The sequence below is a fragment of the Sarcophilus harrisii genome, chromosome 2 (assembly GCF_902635505.1).
Source record: "Sarcophilus harrisii chromosome 2, mSarHar1.11, whole genome shotgun sequence".
Taxonomy (NCBI): Eukaryota; Metazoa; Chordata; class Mammalia; order Dasyuromorphia; family Dasyuridae; genus Sarcophilus; species Sarcophilus harrisii.
This window is the reverse complement of record NC_045427.1, coordinates 341,698,970-341,718,934: the sequence shown is the minus strand read 5'-3', so window position 1 is coordinate 341,718,934 and position 19,965 is coordinate 341,698,970. Positions and strand designations below refer to the sequence as shown.

Here is a 19,965-nt window from a genome sequence, read left to right as displayed (position 1 = left end):
TACTTTAATTACAATAATAAGACTTTATAATAATGTAAATTATCTCAAAAGTCATTAATAATAATAACCTAAAATCCCCAAAGAACAGATAATGAAACATATCTTCTTCCTTTTGGTAGAAACAGAAAAAAGTCTCATATATTTCATGGGTAACCAGGTAATGTATTTCATATAAGAGCCTGTCAGTTTTGTTTAACTGCTTGCTGTTACCATTTTTTGTTGCTGCAAGGGAGGGACAGGTGGTAGTGGTGATGTCAGAAGTGACAATTGTGTATCAGGAAATGATTATGGTACTAAAAACAAAAGATGTTGATAAATTTTAAAGTATAGAAAATGAGATCCGAGGATAGGATGAGATTTATTTAAGACCATCCAACAAGTTAATTTGCAGAAGCAAGGTTATACAAATTTGTGCCTCCCGGCCCCATGACAATTAGGCAGCAAGTCTTCAAATTCCCTTTCTGTTGGAAATTCTCAGTTTCTGCTTATTTCCCATTTGTTGCTATGGGCTGTGTGGTATTTAGTATGTGTGTGTAGAATTGCACCTGTGGTTTGTTACTATTTCACAGAGAATTAATGACTTTCAATGACTCTCAACGACAGGCTACCAAAGATGCTGGTCAAATATCTGGCTTAAATGTACTTCGAGTGATTAATGAGCCTACAGCTGAGGCCTTGGCTTATGGCTTAGACAAATCTGTAGACAAAATCATTGCAGTGTATGACTTAGGTGGTGGAACTTTTGATATTTCTATTCTGGAAATTCAGAAAGGTGTATTTGAGGTAAAATTTACCAATGGGGATACTTTCTTAGGTGGTGAAGACTTTGACCAGGCCTTGCTCCAGCACATTGTAAAGGAATTCAAGAGAGAGACAGGACTTGATCTGACCAAAGACAATATGGCTCTTCAGTGAGTACGGGAGGCCTCTGAGAAGGCCAAGTGTGAGCTTTCTTCTTCTGTGCAGACTGACATCAACTTACCATATTTAACTATGGATGCTTCTGGGCCCAAACACTTGAACATGAAGCTAACTAGAGCTCAGTTTGAGGGCATTGTCATTGATCTCATCAGGAGGACTATTGCCCCATGCCAGAAGGCCATGCAAGATGCTGAAGTTAGCACGAGTGATATTGGAGAAGTCATCCTAGTTGGTGGCATGAGCAGAATGCCCAAGGTTCAGCAGACAGTACAAGAACTCTTTGGCCGGGCCCCTAGTAAAGCTGTCAATCCTGATGAAGCTGTGGCTATGGGAGCTGCTATTCAGGGAGGCGTGTTAGCTGGTGATGTCACAGATGTGCTACTTCTGGACATCACTCCCCTTTCCCAAAGAGAGAACTCCAAAAAGGTGATCACGCCTTCCCTGACATCTCAGGAAGGGAGATGAAAATACCAAAGGAAATAGAAAATCAAATCAGATTAGGGGGTTTCTAAAGGGGCTCACTTGAAACAAGGTGTACATAAATCCATCAATATGGTAGCATTACACACAGTTACATAAGCACATAGCAATATAACACAGGCTAGTAGTAATGTAACAAACAACATGAATTAACATGAGAATTTACACATTTAAACATTGTCCATTAGTTCATGTGCCAGGAATCCAATGATTCCTGTAAGCTTTGAGGTAAACAATTTTTCATATTCAACATTATACATGTTGTATATGTAATTCTCACAGAGAATTAACCCCTGCCCCATCTATTGCTGAGTTCTCCTGGACTATATTATAACAAAGAAACAATTTTAGAAGACAAGACACTCTAGACACCATTTGACTGGGGATGATGGGGTCAGTGACAGCCAGCTTAGGTAAGAATAGAGTCCTCTAACTTTCATTTTTCACTGAGGCCATGGAGTTTTCTTTCAGATTTGATGAGAGAAGAGAAAGAGGGCATCCTTAGCTTTTTGGCATCAGAAAGAACCATTTAACCTCTGCTATGCAGTTCAAAAGCTTTTCTCTTCCTGAGCTATCATCACTCCAGGCATCTCTGGAATTCAACTCCCTCCAAATTATATATCATGAAAAGTTGCTTCTAGGCAGTCAGCATGGGTTACTGATAGCCTGTCTGTTGTGTGGCTGAAACTTGAACAAAACAGTCACCTCAGAGGAGTTTCTGCTCTAAGGTAGAAGGGAGAAGGCCTGGAGAGACTTACATGAACTGATGCTAAGTGAAGTGAGTAGAACCAAGAGAACATTGTATACAGCAACAAGATTATGTGATAGATTTGGCTCTTTTCAGCAGTGAGATGATTCAGGACAATTCAAATAGACTTGTGATGAAGAAAACCATCTGCATCTGCATCCAGAGAAAGGACTATGCAGAATGTAGATTACAACATAGTATTTTCACCTTTTTTGTTGTTTGCTTGGTTTTTTTTTTCACTTTTTTTTTCCAATTTTAATCTGATTTTTCTTGTGCAGCATGACAAATGTGGAAAGATGTTTAGAAAAATTGCACGTATTTAACCTATATTGGGATTACTTTTTTAGAGAAGGGAGAAGGAAGGGAGGGAGAAAATTTTGGAACACAAGATTTTGCAAGGGTGAATGTTGACAACTATCTTTGCATGTATTTTGAAAATAAAAAGCTATTGTTTAAAAAAATCTTTCATGTTCATCAAATGATAAAATAATGACATTCATCTCAACCTTGAGCTACTTCTCCCAACTCAGACTTACCCATTTCCTCTCATGTAGCTGGGAAGTAGCCTGTTACACTAGAAAGAACATTGATTTTACTACTAACTACATTGGCAAATCACTCAACTTCTCAGTATCCCAGGTCCCATTTTTTAAAATAAGATAGAAAGCCTAGACAGCCTGTTTACCTTCTAACCCTAAATCTATGATCCTGTGATACTTGTTTCCTTGTTTTTTAGTCATGTCCAACTCTTTGGGATCCTTTTAGGTTTTTTGTTTTTGTTTTTGTTGTTTGGCGAGACAGTTGGAATTAAGTGACTTGCCAAGGGTCACACAGCCAGAAAGTCTAAATGTCTAAGACTGTATTTGAACCTAAGTCCTCCTGAGTCCAGGGTTGGTGCTCTATCCATTGTATGATATAACTGCCCTGTTTTGGAGTTTTCTTGACAAAGATACCGAAGTGATTTGCCATCTCCTTCTCCAGATCATTTTACAGACAACTGATAAGTGACTTGCCCAGTCACAAAGAGCCTGAACCTGAAAAAAATAATGATGAATGTTGGAGGGGATGCGGGAAAACTGGGACACTGATCTATTGTTGAAGTTATGAATGAATCCAATCATTCTGGAGAGCAATCTGGAATTATGCCCCCAAAGTTATCAAACTGTGCATACCCTTTGATCCAGCACTGTTACTACTGGGCTTATATCCCAAAGAGATCTTAAAGAAGTACCCCTATGTGCCAAAATGTTTGTGGCAGCCCTGTTTGTAGTGGCTAGAAGCTGGAAAATGAATGGATGTCCATCAATTGGAGAATGGTTGGGTAAATTGTGGTATATGAATGTTATGGAATATTATTGTTCTGTATGAAATGACTAGCAGTATGAATACAGAGAGGCTTGGAGAGACTTATATGAACTGATGCTGAGTGAAATGAGCAGAACCAGGAGATCATTATATACTTCAACAACAATACTGCATGAGGATGTATTCTGATGGAAGTGGATTTCTTTGACAAAGAGAAGATCTAATTCAGTTCCAATTGATCAATGATGGACAGAATCAGCTACACCCAGAGAAGGAATACTGGGAAATGAATGTGGACTACTTGCACTTTTGTTTTTCTTCCTAGGTTCTTTTTACCTTCTGAATCCTATTCTTCTTGTGCAACAAGATAACTGTACGGTTCTGCACACATATATTGTATCTAAGATATACTATAACATATTTAACATGTATAAGATTGCTTGCCATCTAGGGGAGGGTTGAAAGGCAAAAGTCGGAAGAGAAGTGAATGCAAGGGATAATGTTGTAAAAAATTACCCAGGCATTTGTTCTGTCAATAAAAAATTATAATAAAAAAACAAACAAACAAACAAAAAACCAAAGAGCCTGAACCTAAAGCTGGATTTGAACTCAGGAAGAGGAGTCATCTTGATTCTAGACTTAGCACTCTATGCTCCGTAGTGCCACCTAGCACCTGCTATACAAGGCATGTTAAATCCTAAATATGGCAACTTATGGCAACTTATCTCCTCTAGATGAAACCCATATGCTTTTCTTAAACTGCTGTTGCCTGGTATATATCTTGTCAGCACCTCAAGCATCAGGAAGCTTAAATCTGGAAAACCTGGCTCCCTTCTATACAAGGAGCTCAAGATAGCTGGTATTCCAGTAATTTGTCAGCAAAAGGTGTTTTTCTACTCCTGAGGTAATGATGGCCTGGCATTACTTAACTTCTCTCCTGAGTTTTAAAAAAAAATAATATTGTACAATTTTATTTAAAAGTAATGAAACTAGAGTCTGTCAGGATGAGATTTCCCCAGTATGATGACTTAGACTGTAATTACTATTCCATAGTCTTGTCTACCCAGTCCCTATTCCTGATGCCCCTAATAAAATAGCTTTCAGAACTGCTTTTGAGTTTGCTGACTTCTACTGCATCATTTCCTATTTCCTAGCTATCCCATGTATATCTACCCAAATAACTTTGAGACCCCATAGAATAATGCATCCATGTTAAATGAATAACCACTGGAGCATTGTGGAGTTTTATTTACTTGAAATAAAACTTAGTTTGAATGAGTCTCCCAGTCTCAAATCTCTCCTTCCTTTAATCTATCCTTCTCACAGCAGCCAACGGAATATTCCCAAAGCACAGGTCTGGTCTTGTCACTCCTCTCTTTTGCTCAGTACATTCTAGTGGCCTCCTGTTATCTCTGGATTAAATACTTGGCTCCAGTATAACTTTGCTCATTTTTATTGCACATTATTCCCATTCACACACTCTACAATTCAACCAAACTGTCCTCCTAGCTTCCACACATTTGCACTGACTGTTGTTCTGCCTTGAAATGTATTCTTTTTTCAACTTTGCCTCTTAGAATACCTAGTTTCTTTCAAGACTCAGGTCCAATCTTAAGACCTACCTAAAACGTTTCTTATTCTCCTTTAAACTTCTGATACTTTAAAGCCTCAGCTATCTTGTATTGATGTTGTACATACTTATATGTCAATCAGTTAACAAGCAAGAGCTTATTGTGTGTTAGGTAGTTTTCTAAATGCTGAGACTTCAAATATATGTGAAAAGAAAGGCAGTTGTCCCTCAGAAGGAGTGTATATTCTAACACATAAAAGTAAGTTCAGAGGGGGCATAAAAAGAAGGGAAGATCAAGATACCCCCTGTAGAGACATGGTAGAAAAGGAGGAGTGATACATGACTGACCTTAGTACCTTCACTAAATGGAGGTCCAAGGGGAAACTACCTAATCTGCAAGGGAAGAGAGCACCTTCAGGCTGAAAGGTGAATTCCAGGACTAAAAACAGACTTTAGGATGAAGAACTGGAACATGGTAGAGGAGGTTGGGAGTAAAGCCTGGAGAGGAATCTAAGCTTCTTGAAGGGCTAAACTATTTCTCTTTTGTCTTTGTAATTTCTAGTGCCTAGTACTGTGCATGGCATGTAGGAAAGTAGGAAAGTCCTGGAGCTTTTGCAATAAAAAAAATTTAATATAGGGCAATAAGTCAGAAAAAAAGTATATAGGGAGATTTCAATATTTGTAATTTAGCTCTCCTTTCTCAGTAGCTAATCTCTGTATTCTTAATTTTTTCCCCATCCCCAGTGGCAAGAAATTTAAGCTTAATTAAAATAACTCCTGTTTTGTCTACAAGACCCTAGAGATGCAACATATTTAATACTTTGAAATTTATAAAGTCACTTTCCTTTCCTTAAATCAGTCCTATGAGTTGCTAGATAACCCTACAGAAGTACTTTGTGGTCTGGATCAGAAATAAATAAAAAATAGCTTGAAAGGGATTTGAAAGTTTGAAAAGTTAAAAAAAAATAGATAGATAGATAGATAGATAGATAGAAGAGCAGTATGCTAACATTTAAAGAAAAAAAATTTGAATGGAATATTTAGGTGTTCTCTGTGAAGGCAGAGAAAAGTATTAAATGGGCTTGGAAGTTCACAAAAGCCTCTTTGGATTCTGGAAGAGAAAAAGGGAATTCAAAGTGAAACAAACTTCTCTTTGGGGGTGGAGGTCTTTGAAAAAGCCCCTAGATGCTGATGTAAAAGCTTTGTTAAGTTTTAAGAACAATGATTAAGAAATTTGGGAATTGGATTATTTGAAAATTGCTTGTGATTTTAAACTTTTTTAACCTGATATACTAATTTGTAAGTAAGGAAAAGCCTACTAGAGTAAAGAGCAATAAAATTCAAGCTTATCCTGGCTTGGGCAATAAAAAGCTGTGGAGATAAGATGCTAATAGCTGTTAGAAGAAATGTGGCAGAAAAGAAAAGAAAGAAAAAAACTTTTAAAAACAGCTGTATTAGTTTGGTTCAGAGTTTGTTACCTTCTGAAATATATTGAGTTATTTGTTAACATAAGTTATACTTCAAATCCAGCTCTGCTGGACATATGTGGGTTTTGTGGAGTTTTGAGTTATTCACTATATAGTGTGAATCTTACAGGTTTTTGAAGGAAAAAGGAAAGAAAAGGTTTGGAACTTGGTAGATTTGGGAAGAAAGTAAATAAACTGATGGACTAAATCTTGAAAAGGATCCCCATGTAGGACATTGAGTAGGGAACTTGAGGGAAGTTTTTTTCTAGGGAGCAGGAGTGGGGGAAGGGTGGTCACATGGAATCCTCTCTTCCCCTCACCCCGCTGAGTTTGTTCCTGCAGTTTTTTTCTTATCTGATTACTGCCAGTGCAGCAAACTGTGATCTCTAAGGACATGCTTACTTTTAGGTTAATTGATTGAATATTTGTTTCTTAATACATAAAGGTTTTCTTGTTTAAGGAATATGGTCATAAATGTGATCCATATTTTGGTACGCATATTTCTAAAAGTTTAATTGCTATGTTAAAAACCTTCTTGAATTCTTTTATGTGGAATTGGGTATTCTGTTTAAGTTTAAATTGATTGTATTGGGTCATCCTGAGGTTATTTAAAGGGCCTCTGAACATAATAATGTTTTCTTTGTCCTTTTGAAAATGTTTCTGTTATGGACAATATGCAATTTGGGATGTTTTTCTATGTTTTGGGTATTTTAAAAACAAAATAATTTGTATGTATAATGTTCACTTATGTAACATCTACTTAGATATGATAATTGTTCTAAGATGTAAACTTACTGAGACAAAATTTCTTTCTGTTATTACTATAGGGTTATGGTAAATCTTTGTTTAAGAGTCATCAGAAATTTGATTAATGAAATTTGTTATTGGGGGTAAAATTTCTTGGGCTTATAGTTAATAAGTTAATGCTATTTGGGAGTTTTAGAGCTCCACCCTCTGACAGTTCTGGGAGGATTGATTGGAATAAAACTGGGTTAAGGCTATTTTATTCTGAATGTGCTGAAGATTGAATTTTAACTGCTTATGTTATGTTATAATAATGTTCTTGCATTTTTTTCCTTCTGTAACTGATCTCTATGATCAGAGCAAATCTCAGTGATCTATTTTGTCAATAGAAACTGTTAATGCAATTCAATTATGTCATGCCTTGCTATTTTCAGTCTGGTTATATGTAATCATTGTATCCTAAATGCTTGGGCAACTAAGTATTTCACCTGGTCATCTGTCTGTTACTGGATATTTGTGTTTTGTTTCTTTAAGGTTTCTACATGATAAGAGGACAATTATTAATGGTCTATAAGACTGCACTCATTTGCTTGGCTTGTAAAACAAACTCATCTCTTCACATGGGAAACAATTTATTTTGGCCTCCTCATATTTTGCAGCAGTCTGGTGAACAGAGTCTTTCTATCTAAGATTGATCTAATTTTTACTTGTTAGATTTGTGTTTTTGTTCTAGATTTTGGTCAAATTACAGATATTGGCTTGCTTCTGGAACATGGATCAGCTTTGATCAGCTTTGACTGTCAGCATGGCACACCCACATTTCACAGCATGCAAGTGAGATCCTCACTGCTAACCTAATTACACTTATCTGAATCGGTGTCCAACCTGTAGAACAACTATTCATCATTATCGGCCAATTAGCCTTTATACTTTACTTCCTACTAATTCTTGTCTTAATGCCTCTTGCAGGATTATTTGAAAACTATATATTAAAACCTAAATGAAGAGTCCAAGTAATTTAACCAAAATACTGGCCTTGTAAGTCAGCTATGAAGGTAAAACCCCTTCCTAGAACCCATCAGGAAGTAGGCATTACACCCCACCATCAACGCCCAAAGCCGATATTCTATTTAAACTACTTCCTGCATCAAAATTTTTATTTTAATCGCAAAATTCAATTTGTATACTATCCCTGTATTAAAATTTTTGCAAATTTTTTGCAAATTTTTTAATTACTTAAAAAAAATGTAAAGATTTACATATATATTAATGTATTTATAAATATTTATGTATATAGAGCATACATTTATAATCCACTGTCATATAATAATATACATATTAAGTATATAGTACTAAATACATTAATATAATATGTTACTAAAATTAATAAATACATGCATATCTTAAACTAATAAGATTCATAATAGTACATAATACATAATATGTATATATTACATAAGACATAATATGTTGGCCTACATAGACATTAAATCCATGATTCAAGATCAACAAAGCTAAATCCTCTAGCAGATCACTACCATTAGGAGTGCTTTTACCCTCCACTCACAAAAGATCAGCAACTCGCCATCTGAAGATACTCGATCCTTCAGAGCAAGCCCATAATCTGCCGACAAACCTTAATCCCTCTGACTGGGTACTGGTTGCTACTTCAGGCCCATTCGTTCCTAATTCAGCTTAATCATGCTTTTCATAGAGGCATTTGTGATGGTAACAATGCTGTTTGGCCTCATATCTCAGCATCTCCAGTGATTGCTACGGCATTAGGTAGTGTTTAATTTGGGGGTGCTTTATCACCAGGGCAGGAGCCTGGGGGACACCATTAAAAGTGCAGACTTACATAACAAGACCAACAACATTTCACCCGGATATCAACTGAGGATGAATTTGGGACGCTTGTTTATTTCCAAAATGGTGTTATTCAAAGAATGATGATTAGACATTTCATGAATTAAGAACCAATGAAGACATATAATGTTTAGATATTAAGCTTAGTATTAAGTATTAATTAATATTACACAATTAATCAATGATTGATAGACATATTATTATTATATTACTAAAACCTCATTAGACATGCATTTATATTTCCCCACACACACACAATATGTTATCCTCAACTAGACTGAGAGTACTAAAAGAGCATTTGTGTGAGTGTGGACGCAAGTATGTGCATGTATGCGCATGTATGTGTGTATGTGTGTGTATGTGTGTGTATGTGTGTATATGTATGCGTGTGTGTTTTAGACGAAAGACAAACAATATTTATAATAGTTTCTTACCACTAAGCCCCCCTATCCCCTTTACTAAATTTTATCGCTTCCGTCAAACCCCAAAACCGGATGATAGGCCTTTAATATGGTAACTAAATACCGTGGAGAAATAGGTACTAAAACACGTGCAAGCAGCAACTAAGTCTAACTCAAACCCATAAACAGCCACTCACTATTAAACTTCAAGTATTATAGGATACTACAGGATATTATAGTAAACACCTAACTGTCCTGTAAACTAAGCATACATCCGCTTTCCAACCCAAATCTTAAATTTTTCTTCATGAGAAAAAAAACAAAAAATTTTGCAAAATAAATTTAATAATAAATAAATAAATTTAATAGTATACAAACTTAAATTTATCAAATTTTTTCAAAATTTGATAAATTTTTGATTTACTGTTTGTGTAGCTCAACGCAAAGCAAAGCACTGAAAATGTTCCACAAGCACAAAGGTTTGGTCCTGGCCTTACTGTTAATTTTTATTAGACCTACACATGCAAGTTTCCTCAACCCGGTGAGTATGCCCTTTTAACTTCCATTGAGTTTAAAGGAGCGGGTATCAGGCACACTTACAAAAGTAGCCCATGACACCTTGTTTAACCACACCCCCACGGTTTATAGCAGTGACTAACATTGAACTATAAATGAAAGCTTGACTAAATCGTAATAAAAAGAGTTGGTAAATCTTGTGCCAGCCACTGCGGTCATACAACTAACCCAAATTAACAGAAGAACGGCATAAAAGGTGTTTAAGCATTCAACCTACCAAATAAAATTAAAGCTCAACTGCATTGTAATATGCCCTAGTTGATATTAAAATACGCAACTTACGTGACTTTACCCATGCTGAAGACACTAAAGCTAAGGCACAAACTGGGATTAGAGACCCCACTATGCTTAGCCGTAAACCAAGGTAATTAAATAACAAAATTACTCACCAGAGAACTACTAGCCACTGCTTAAAACTCAAAGGACTTGGTGGTGCCCTAGACCCTCCTAGAGGAGCCTGTTCTATAATCGATAAACCGATAAATCTATAAATTGATAAAAAAAAAGGTGTATCGACATCTTACTCCTTCTCATTTATCAGTCTATACACTGCCATCATCAGCTCACCTCAACAGGGTCCCAAAGTGAGCAAAATCATGAAACCATAAAAATGTTAGGTCAAGGTGTAGCATATGAAGGGGGAAGCAATGGGCTACATTTTCTATGTTAGAACACAATGGATTGTCTATTGAAAAAAAGACATGAAGGAGGATTTAGTAATAAATTAAGAATAGAGAGCTTAACTGAAATAGGCAATAGGGTGCGTACACACCGCCCGTCACCCTCCTCAATAAAGTAACCTTTAATACCTAATAAGAATATGCCAAAAAGAGGAGAAAGGTCGTAACATGGTAAGTGTACTGGAAAGTGCACTTGGACAATCAAAATGTAGCTTAATTAAAGCATTTAGCTTACACCTAAAAGATTTCAGCTAATCTGGACCATTTTGAGCTAGATCTAGTCCTAGAAATACCCAATTAAACTATTCATAACACCTACAAAACATTTATAAGCCCTAGTATAGGTGATAGAACAGATTTACCCCTAGGCACAATAGAGAAAGTACTGTGAGGGAACATTGAAAGATTCCATCCTGTAAGTGATAAAAAGCAAAGATTTCCCCTTCTACCTTTTGCATAATGATTTAGCTAGTCAAACCCGACAAAAAGAATTAAAGCCCGTCTTCCCGAAATTAAGTGAGCTATTGTAGAACAGTTGTCAGAACGAACTCGTCTGTGTAGCAAAACAGTGAGATGATTTTACAATGGGGTGAAAAGCCTATGGAACTTAATGATAGCTGGTTGTCCAAAAAAACGAATTTAAGTTCAACTTTAAATTTAATTCAAGTACTAACAAACACTATTTAAATTTAAATGTTACTCAAAAGAGGGACAACTCTTTTGACATGCAGACAAACTTACCTAGAGGATAATGAAACACACACAAAACATTGTAGGTCTAAGAGCAGCCATCAATTAAGAAAGCATTAAAGCTCAAACTTACCTAACATTTAATACTAACAATTAATCAAAATCCCTAAACTCTATATTGGACAATTCTATAACCATTTAGAAGATATAATGCTAATATGAGTAACCTGAACATATTCTCCTTGCACAAGCATAAATACAGATCAGAACAACCGCTTACACTTAACCAAACTAATAATTATGACCACATACTAGCACCCTACTACACACATTGTTAACCCAAACCAGGCGTGCATATAAAGGAAAGATTAAAAGGAATAAAAGGAACTCTGCAAACATGAGCCCCGCCTTTTTACCAAAAACATCACCTCTAGCATTTACCAGTATTAGAGGTACTGCCTTCCCGGTGAGTTATGACTTTAAAGGCCGCGGTATCCTTACTGTGCAAAGGTAGCATAATCACTTGTCTCTTAATTGGGGACTAGTATGAATGGCATAACAACAGTTCGACTGTCTCTTATTCCCAATCAGTGAAATTGACCTTCCCGTGCAGAGGCAGGAATACTTATACAAGACGAGAAGACCCTGTGGAGCTTAAGTCGCATAACTCAACACATACTAAGATACAACCTACCGGAACAAACTGTATAAGCCCCTGAGTTATAGTCTTTGGTTGGGGTGACCTCGGAGCATTAAACAACCTCCGAATGAATCTAACCTAGATTAACCAAACTAAGTGTAACAATACCAGTAATTGACCCATCTCTTGATCAATGGAACAAGTTACCCCAGGGATTACTGCGCAATCCTATTTGAGAGCCCATATTGAAAATTAGGGTTTACAACCTCGATGTTGGATCAGGACATCCAAATGGTGCAACGAAAAGGTTCGTTTGTTCAACGATTAAAGTTGTACGTGATCTGAGTTCAGACCGGATAAATCCAGGTCGGTTTCTATCTGTAAATTCATTTCTCCCAGTACAAAAGGGCAAGAGAAATAGGGCCAACGTCACCAATAAGCCCTAGATCCAACATATGAATCAATCTGAATATACTAAATCAATTTATGTGTCCCTGAGAACAGGGTTGTTAAGATGGCAGAGTTGGTAATTGCATAAAGTTTAAGCCTTTACTCCCAGAGGTTCAAACCCTCTTCTTAATAAATGTTCACAATAAATCTTCTACTCTTTATTGTCCCCATCCTCCTAGCAGTAGCCTTCCTGACAGTTATTGAATGCAAAGTGTTAGGCTACATACAATTCCGAAAAGGCCCAAACGTTATAGGTCCCTATGGCCTCCTCCAACCATTTGCTGACTGTAGTAAAACTATTTACAAAAGAACCGTTTTGTCCACTAACTTCTTCCATTTCAATATTTATTATCGTCCCCATTCTAGCCCTTTCCATCGCCCTAACAATTTGAACCCCATTACCCATACCCAACACCCTATTAGACCTTAACCTTGGACTTATCTTCGTCCTTTCTCTATCTGGCCTATCAGTATACTCAATCCTATGATCAGGGTGAGCCTCTAACTCAAAATATGCCCTAATCAGAGCTCTACAAGCAGTTGCACAAACTATCTCATACGAAGTCTCCTTAGCTATTATCCTCCTATCAATTATACTAATCAATCGCTCATTTACTCTAAAAACACTTTCAATTACCCAAGAAAACTTCTGACTCATCATTACAATATGATCCCTTGCCATAATATGATATATCTCCACTCTAGCAGAAACAAACCGAGCACCATTTGACCTAACCAAAGGAGAATCCGAACTAGTATCCGGCTTTAATGTAGAATATGCTGCTGGCCCCTTCGCCATATTCTTCCTAGCAGAGTACACAAACATCATTGCTATGAATGCCATCACAACTATCCTATTCCTAGGGCCCTCTCTTACGCCAAGCTTCTCCCACATAAACACTCTATTGTTTATACTAAAAACACTCCTCCTCACCATAGCTTTCCTATGAGTCTAAGCATCATCCCCACGATTCTGCTACGATCAACTAATACACCTTCTATGAAAAAATTTCTTACCTATGACTCTGGCAATATGTTTATGATTCATCTCCCTACCAATTGCTCTATCCTGCATTCCGCCACAAATATAGAAATATGTCTGACAAAAGAATTATCTTGATAGGGTAAAAAATAGGGGTGCAGGGAACCCCTTGTAAGTGAGGAGCACATGGAGCATGGAGCAGCAGTTTTTAAAATGAAACCATGGACTAGCACCTGCATCCAGGCCACTGTCTTCCCTGACATTGACATCATTCCAGGGGATGAACCAGTCCCCCTCCCAAGCCTTGACAGCATAGGAGGCTGAAGAAAGAGGGTCGTCCTTTTTGTACCATTACTCGTTGGTCTTGGCATAGCAGGGACAGTAGGGTTAGCAGGCCTGGGGGTCGCTGTTCATTCCTATGCCAAACTCTCTAACCAACTCATTGATGATGTCCAGGCCCTCTCCAGTACTATAAATGATCTTCAGGATCAGATTGATCCTGTTTAGCTGAAGTTGTCTTGCTAAATAGATGAGGCCTGGACCTCATCACTGCAGAGCAAGGAGGTATCCCTCCAAGAATGCTGTTGCTTCTATGCAAACAAATCCGGTATTGTTAGGGACAAAATTAGGAGACTCCAGGAAGATTTGATTAAGCCGAGCAAAGAACTGTTTGATAACCCTCTTTGGAGTGGGCTCCATGGGATCCTCCCTTATATTCTTCCCTTACTTGGGCCCTTTATTGGCTTTCTCTTACTTTTGTCTTTTGGACCCTGGGTCTTCTGGAAAATTACATCCTTTGTAAAATCCCAAATAGATAATGCATTGGCAAAACCCATTCACATACATTATCACTGCCTTGAGACTGATGATGACCCCCTTGATGCTCATTATGAGCAACACAAATTTTCGACAAACATTGAGATCTGGTTAGCCAATGATGGGTAAGATTCCTCAAGGACTAGCCAACCTAAGCCAGGAAGAGATGTTTCTGTACAGCCTTCCTATGACGAGTAAGGCTTCTCCCCATAGGGACAACCTAAGCCAGGCACAGGTCGGGAAATGAAAAATTCTATATTTGATTCTTTTTATAAGTACAAAAAGGGATACCTGTGGGGAGCCAGCACCAATCTACAGGTGATAAGGCCACATTCCTAAGATTGCTTTAACCTTGAGTAGGCAGACATCTAGGTGCCTTCTAAGCACATCCTGGAGCTTCCTATGTGACCAAAGACCCCTAGTCAACTCATCCTTTGGTGAGAAACTAATCCTTTGTCTAGGGCCTCCTCTCCCCCCACCCCCCCGTACTGAGTTTGCGCGACCCTTGCTTCCTTTCCTCTTGCTATAAATACCTGTACTATTGTACACAATAAAGGAGACTTGATCAGAAATGCCTGTCTTATCTCCATTCTTTGTGTCTCCAGAGTTGTTTTAATATGTTTTTTTAGTCAATATGATTTAGGCATTTTTTTCAAATGAATATAGATACCTTTGATTTCTTTACCTGAAAACTTCTATTTATTCATTGAGGAATGACTCATTTCTTATTTTATAAATTTAGCTCAGTTTCCTATATATTTGAGAAATGAGACCTTTATCAGAGAAGCTTGCAGTAAAATTGTTCCATTCCTCCTCTCTCTGCCCTCTTAGTGTTCTGATTTTCTTCTAATCTTGGCAACATTGATCTTGTTTGTGTAAATATTTATTATTTTAATGTAATAAAAATTTTTCATTTTATATCCTAATAAGCTCTTTCCTTGTCTTTCATCCGAAAGACAAAATATTCCATGCTCCTCTAATGCCTATAATATCACCCTTATTTCAAAATCACATACCCACTTTCCTTTATCTTATCATGCAGTATGATATTAGTCTATACCTAATTTTTTTCAAAACTTCTTTCCATTTCCCACCTTCTTTTGTCAAATTGAGTTCTTGTCACAAAGGACTGGATCTTTGTATTTATCAACCACTAAATTACAATTGTCATTTACTATTGCATATTGTGTATCTACTCTGTTCCACTGACCGACCACTCTTATTTTTTTAGCCTCTCTAAGATTGTTCTGATAATTATCACATTGTAATAACATTTGAGATCTGGTACTGCTAAACCACCCTTCCTTCAGATTTTCATTGAGCCCTTAATATTTTGGAGTTATTGTTCTTCCATATTAATTTCACCATTTTTTTCCTAGCTCTACTAAATCTTGTTTAGTAGTTTGGTATGGCACTAGAAAAGTAAATTAATTTGTGTAAAATTGTAATTTGTATTATATTGGCTCAGCCTCACCATGAGCAAGTAAAGTTCTCCAGTTGTTTATATCTGACTATTTGTTTGAAAAGTGTTTTGTAATTATGTTCATGTAATTTCTAAGGATGTGTCTTGGCAGGTGTCTTGGAATCTCTCTTTCTAGCTCTTCCAACTGGAGTTTGTTAGTAATATGTAGAAATGGTGATGATTTATGTAAGTTTGTTTTATATCATGATACTCTGCTGGTTTCAACTAGATTTTGAGTTGATTCTCGAGAATTCTTTAAGATAATAATCTGCCAAGAATAAAAAATTATTTTTTCATTGCCACTTCTAATTCCTTTGATTTTTTTATTTTCTAGCAATTGCTAGTATTTTTTCTACTACAATATTAAATAATAGTGGTGATAATGGGCATCCTTGTTTCACCCTTGCTAATATTGGGAAGGTTTCTAGATTATCCCCATTGGATTTAAGTGAAAGAAGGCTGTGCAAGGTCACCAGCCTCATCTATGCCCTTTCTTGTAGTTGATGCTTTCTATTTGTCCCTGTGATGATGAAGTTCTTTGTGGGGGTTACAGGTATCAGCTTCCCATTTTGGAATATAAGCAGTTAAACCTTGTTAAATCTCCCATAATTTCTCACCTTTTTAATGTCTCTGTTAAGTTTTATATATGAATGTCAAATTTCCTATTCACATCTGTTTTTTTCAGCAGTTGTTGGAAGTCTTCTATTTCATTAATCATTCTTCCCTCCCCCTGCTTCCTTGCTGTAGGATTACACTCAATTTTGCTGAGCAGGTTATTCTTAGTTGTAATCTTAACTCCTTTGCCTTCTGGTATATCATATTCTAAACCTTTGTTTCTTTATCACAGTAGCTGCTAAGTATTGTGTGATCCAAATTTCAGTTTCTTGGTATTTAGCTTTTTTTTCTGCCTGCTTACAACGTTTCCTCCTTGAACTAGGAGCTCTGGAATCTGGCTCTAGTATTTCTGGGACTTTTTATTTAGGAATCTTTCAAAAGGTGATTAATAGATTCTTTTAAGTACTATTTTGTCCCAAGCTTCAGACTTTTTTGTCCTGCTCTTTTCACAGCTAGTTCAAGGGACCTGTAAATTTCTGATGCTTTTAGGATGGTGTGATTTGTGTATAAGTGTGATCACTCTCTCCTAGCCTCTACTCAGGGCTCTGACTCTCTTGTGCTGTAACTCCTCTCTTACCTGGAACTGCAGCCCATACTTAGGGAGGAACTTTGTTTCCTTGCAACTATAAGTGCTGGAAATTTGAGTTGCCTATAGATGTCTCAGTCTTTCTTTTCTTTTCTTCCAGGTTTGGGTATTGAGAATCCATTGTATGAGGTGATGTTTTGTTTTGTTTCATTTTTGTTTGTTTATTTGTTTTTTCATACTTTCAGTATAATTTCTGGATTTGAATTTTATGTTATAGTCAGGCTGTTTAAATTTCTACAGGAAATATTTGGACTGATGTTGCTGCTTCTTTCTCAGAATATTAAGTATTATGTTAGGATTTCCAAGACAGTTGAGACTGGGAACTTGCAAGTTTTCAATGCTCTCAAAGTGGTATGTACCTCTTTGTCTGAAGTCTGTATGTTCCTGACCTGGGTTTAGTTTGAACAACATATCTGTGGCTTTGCCTCTGGTTGGAATTCCAGTAGTCCTTATTTGGACTCAGCCAGCTGGAAAGTTATGCTGGTTTGGAATGACAGAGCTGCAGTTTCCCATTTATTGTGGATTTCCTGCCTTAGTTATTTTGCTTCAAGCTTCAGAATAAGCTAGATTCTGCAACTGAAGCCCAGCTCTTTCTCTGGGATGAAGGCCACACACAGCTGATGGCTTGATTCTGAACTTGCTTAATACATAACTTGGAACATTCAATTGTTCTTTCTTACCCCTTGAATGTCAGCCCTGGGAAGAGTTCTTTTCTCAGACTACCCTGGATCTGTTATCTGGAGGTGGGCAGTGAAAGAACCCCTGACTAATGTACTTTATCTGAGACATCTTTTTGCTCTAGTGCACAGCTTCTCCCTATGTTGGAAGATTCTGCATAGTTCTTACTATCTAGACCCCATGCTAATTCTTACAGATCTCTCTGTATGTCTTCTATGCTTGCCTGCACTAGAAAAATAACTGTGGTTTATTTGTGGGGTTTGTTGTTTGTTTTTTGATTTTCTTGATCAAGACGGAATCTGGTATATTTTCTAGAACTGTGAAAGAGTTTGGGATAGGGATAGGTTTGCCTTCTCTTTGAGCTAGCTAATTTCTTTCCATCTATTCATTGTTCTTCCTTTGCTGATATTCACCTGTCCTTGTCAATTATTCTGTTGATTATTTTAAGGTTTTCCTGCAAACAAACCTCACCATTAATCCTTTTTTTTGAAAGTCTAGTGCTATTGTACAAATACTTCTATCTTATCCAATCCTTGATACCTATCTTCTCTTTTCTTAAATTATCTGGAATGAGTTCTGGATCTAATTGGGACAATGTTGCAGGGAGATTGTGAAAGACTATTCTAATTGTCCTTAGATTCCATCTTTGCCCAATCTCCTCTCCTGCACTATATTCTTCTTCAAAATTCCTTCCTTCTGTCTTTTGGCTTATCCAGAGCAGACTCTCCAAGACTGATAGTTGGTGGAGTTTGAGAAGCCTTTCCTTTTGGGTTCTATATTCCTTCGTAATCAGTTCCTTTCCTTCTTGAGTTTCAGAGCTTCCCTGTTTCAGAGACTCCAACCCACCCTGCATATGTGATCTTCTTGAGATAACTGCTAAAGGATTAACTCCAAGAATTTGTATTTAAAATTGTAGCCCCATGAGGGACATGCTACTCAGCCTGTGGCAGTAAATAGTTTTGGATAATGGGGTAGGAAAAGAGAAAGAAATCCCTAGAACAACATAACCTCAACCTGCCTTGGAAACAGACAGCCTGCCAGAATATTGAGAAGAGATTAATTCCAAAAATCTATCCCTAAAATTGTAACTGTATTAAAGGATACAGGATCCCCAGTCTGGTATCACTGAAGCTATGAAATATAGAGAAAGGTTGAAGTATGGATAACATGTAGCAATAGCCTAGTAAGTTAATATAGTTTACTTTTGGTGGATTATTTCAAATAACTTCTTCCCATCATTAGTTAATTTGGTACATTATGAGAATCTTTACTGGTTGATTTGGGTTTGTTTATATAAGCAGAGAACTTCTGCTAGGTTACCTGTTTTATTAGAAATATTGAAATGGACAAAAGACTGGCCCCCCTCATCCCTGGGTCAAGGGGCCTTAGGCTTATAGGAAAATATTGCTTAACCTAAAGGGAAGTGTTATGTTCAGAGTGGGGCCCTATCTCCTGGTTCATGAGACCCTAGACTTTCCAAGAAGCAATTGAAGTCCCAGATTTTCTGAGAAGTGTGTGCCTAATAGAGTCAGGACAACATTGCAAAACACATCGACAGGTTCCATTGTGTGCTCACTGACATCCAGACACATCCCCATTGTAAACGAGAAACTGTGTCAGTGATTTCCGAAATCTGTAACCACAAGGCTGTACCAGGATGTGGCAAATACGCTTAAAAGTGTACCTCGCTAAAGGTTTGGTGCTGATCTCTACTAGCCTGTCCTAGTGGGGGTCAGTCACTGGCCGGCCAGCCAATCCTTATTGGCATCCTTTGATGCTTTAAATTAAATAATATGGTCTGAGCTGTCTATCTCGTGTCTGTCCATTGCAACATGTAAAAGAGAACTTTCAGTAGAGTATTAGTATGGGAGCTTCCAAATATTTATCTGGCTATCCTACACATATCTTCTGCCCCATACCCATAATAAGTGGTCTGGACTACATTTATATAGTTCTGGCTACAGACATAATCTGCTAGCTGGGAATCAACAAGGCTAAGTATGAAGTGATTCTTCACAAGTATATTGGCTCCTGAGTGAGGAATGTTTTATCACAAAAATCTATAAAACCAAAGGAAAAAAATGAATGACTTATTCTTCTGTCCTTTCCCCTTACACACTTTCTGCTTCTGAAATGATATTAGTGGAAGAGCAGAAAAGGAATTAAGGGGATGTTCAGGAGCACACTGTTCTTTCAATCATGTATATTGAACCACTAGGTGGCACTAATAGCCACTAACTCTAGGTCCTACTTAAGATTCTTAAACTAATCTCATATTTTTCCAGGTAG

At 37.1% G+C, this 19,965-nt stretch overlaps 1 pseudogene; it reads left to right on the top strand.

The window, feature by feature from the left end:
* Window positions 1–576: 576 nt before the first annotated feature.
* Window positions 577–19,352, top strand: LOC100921737 (annotated as a pseudogene).
* The last annotated feature ends 613 nt before the right edge of the window (window positions 19,353–19,965 follow it).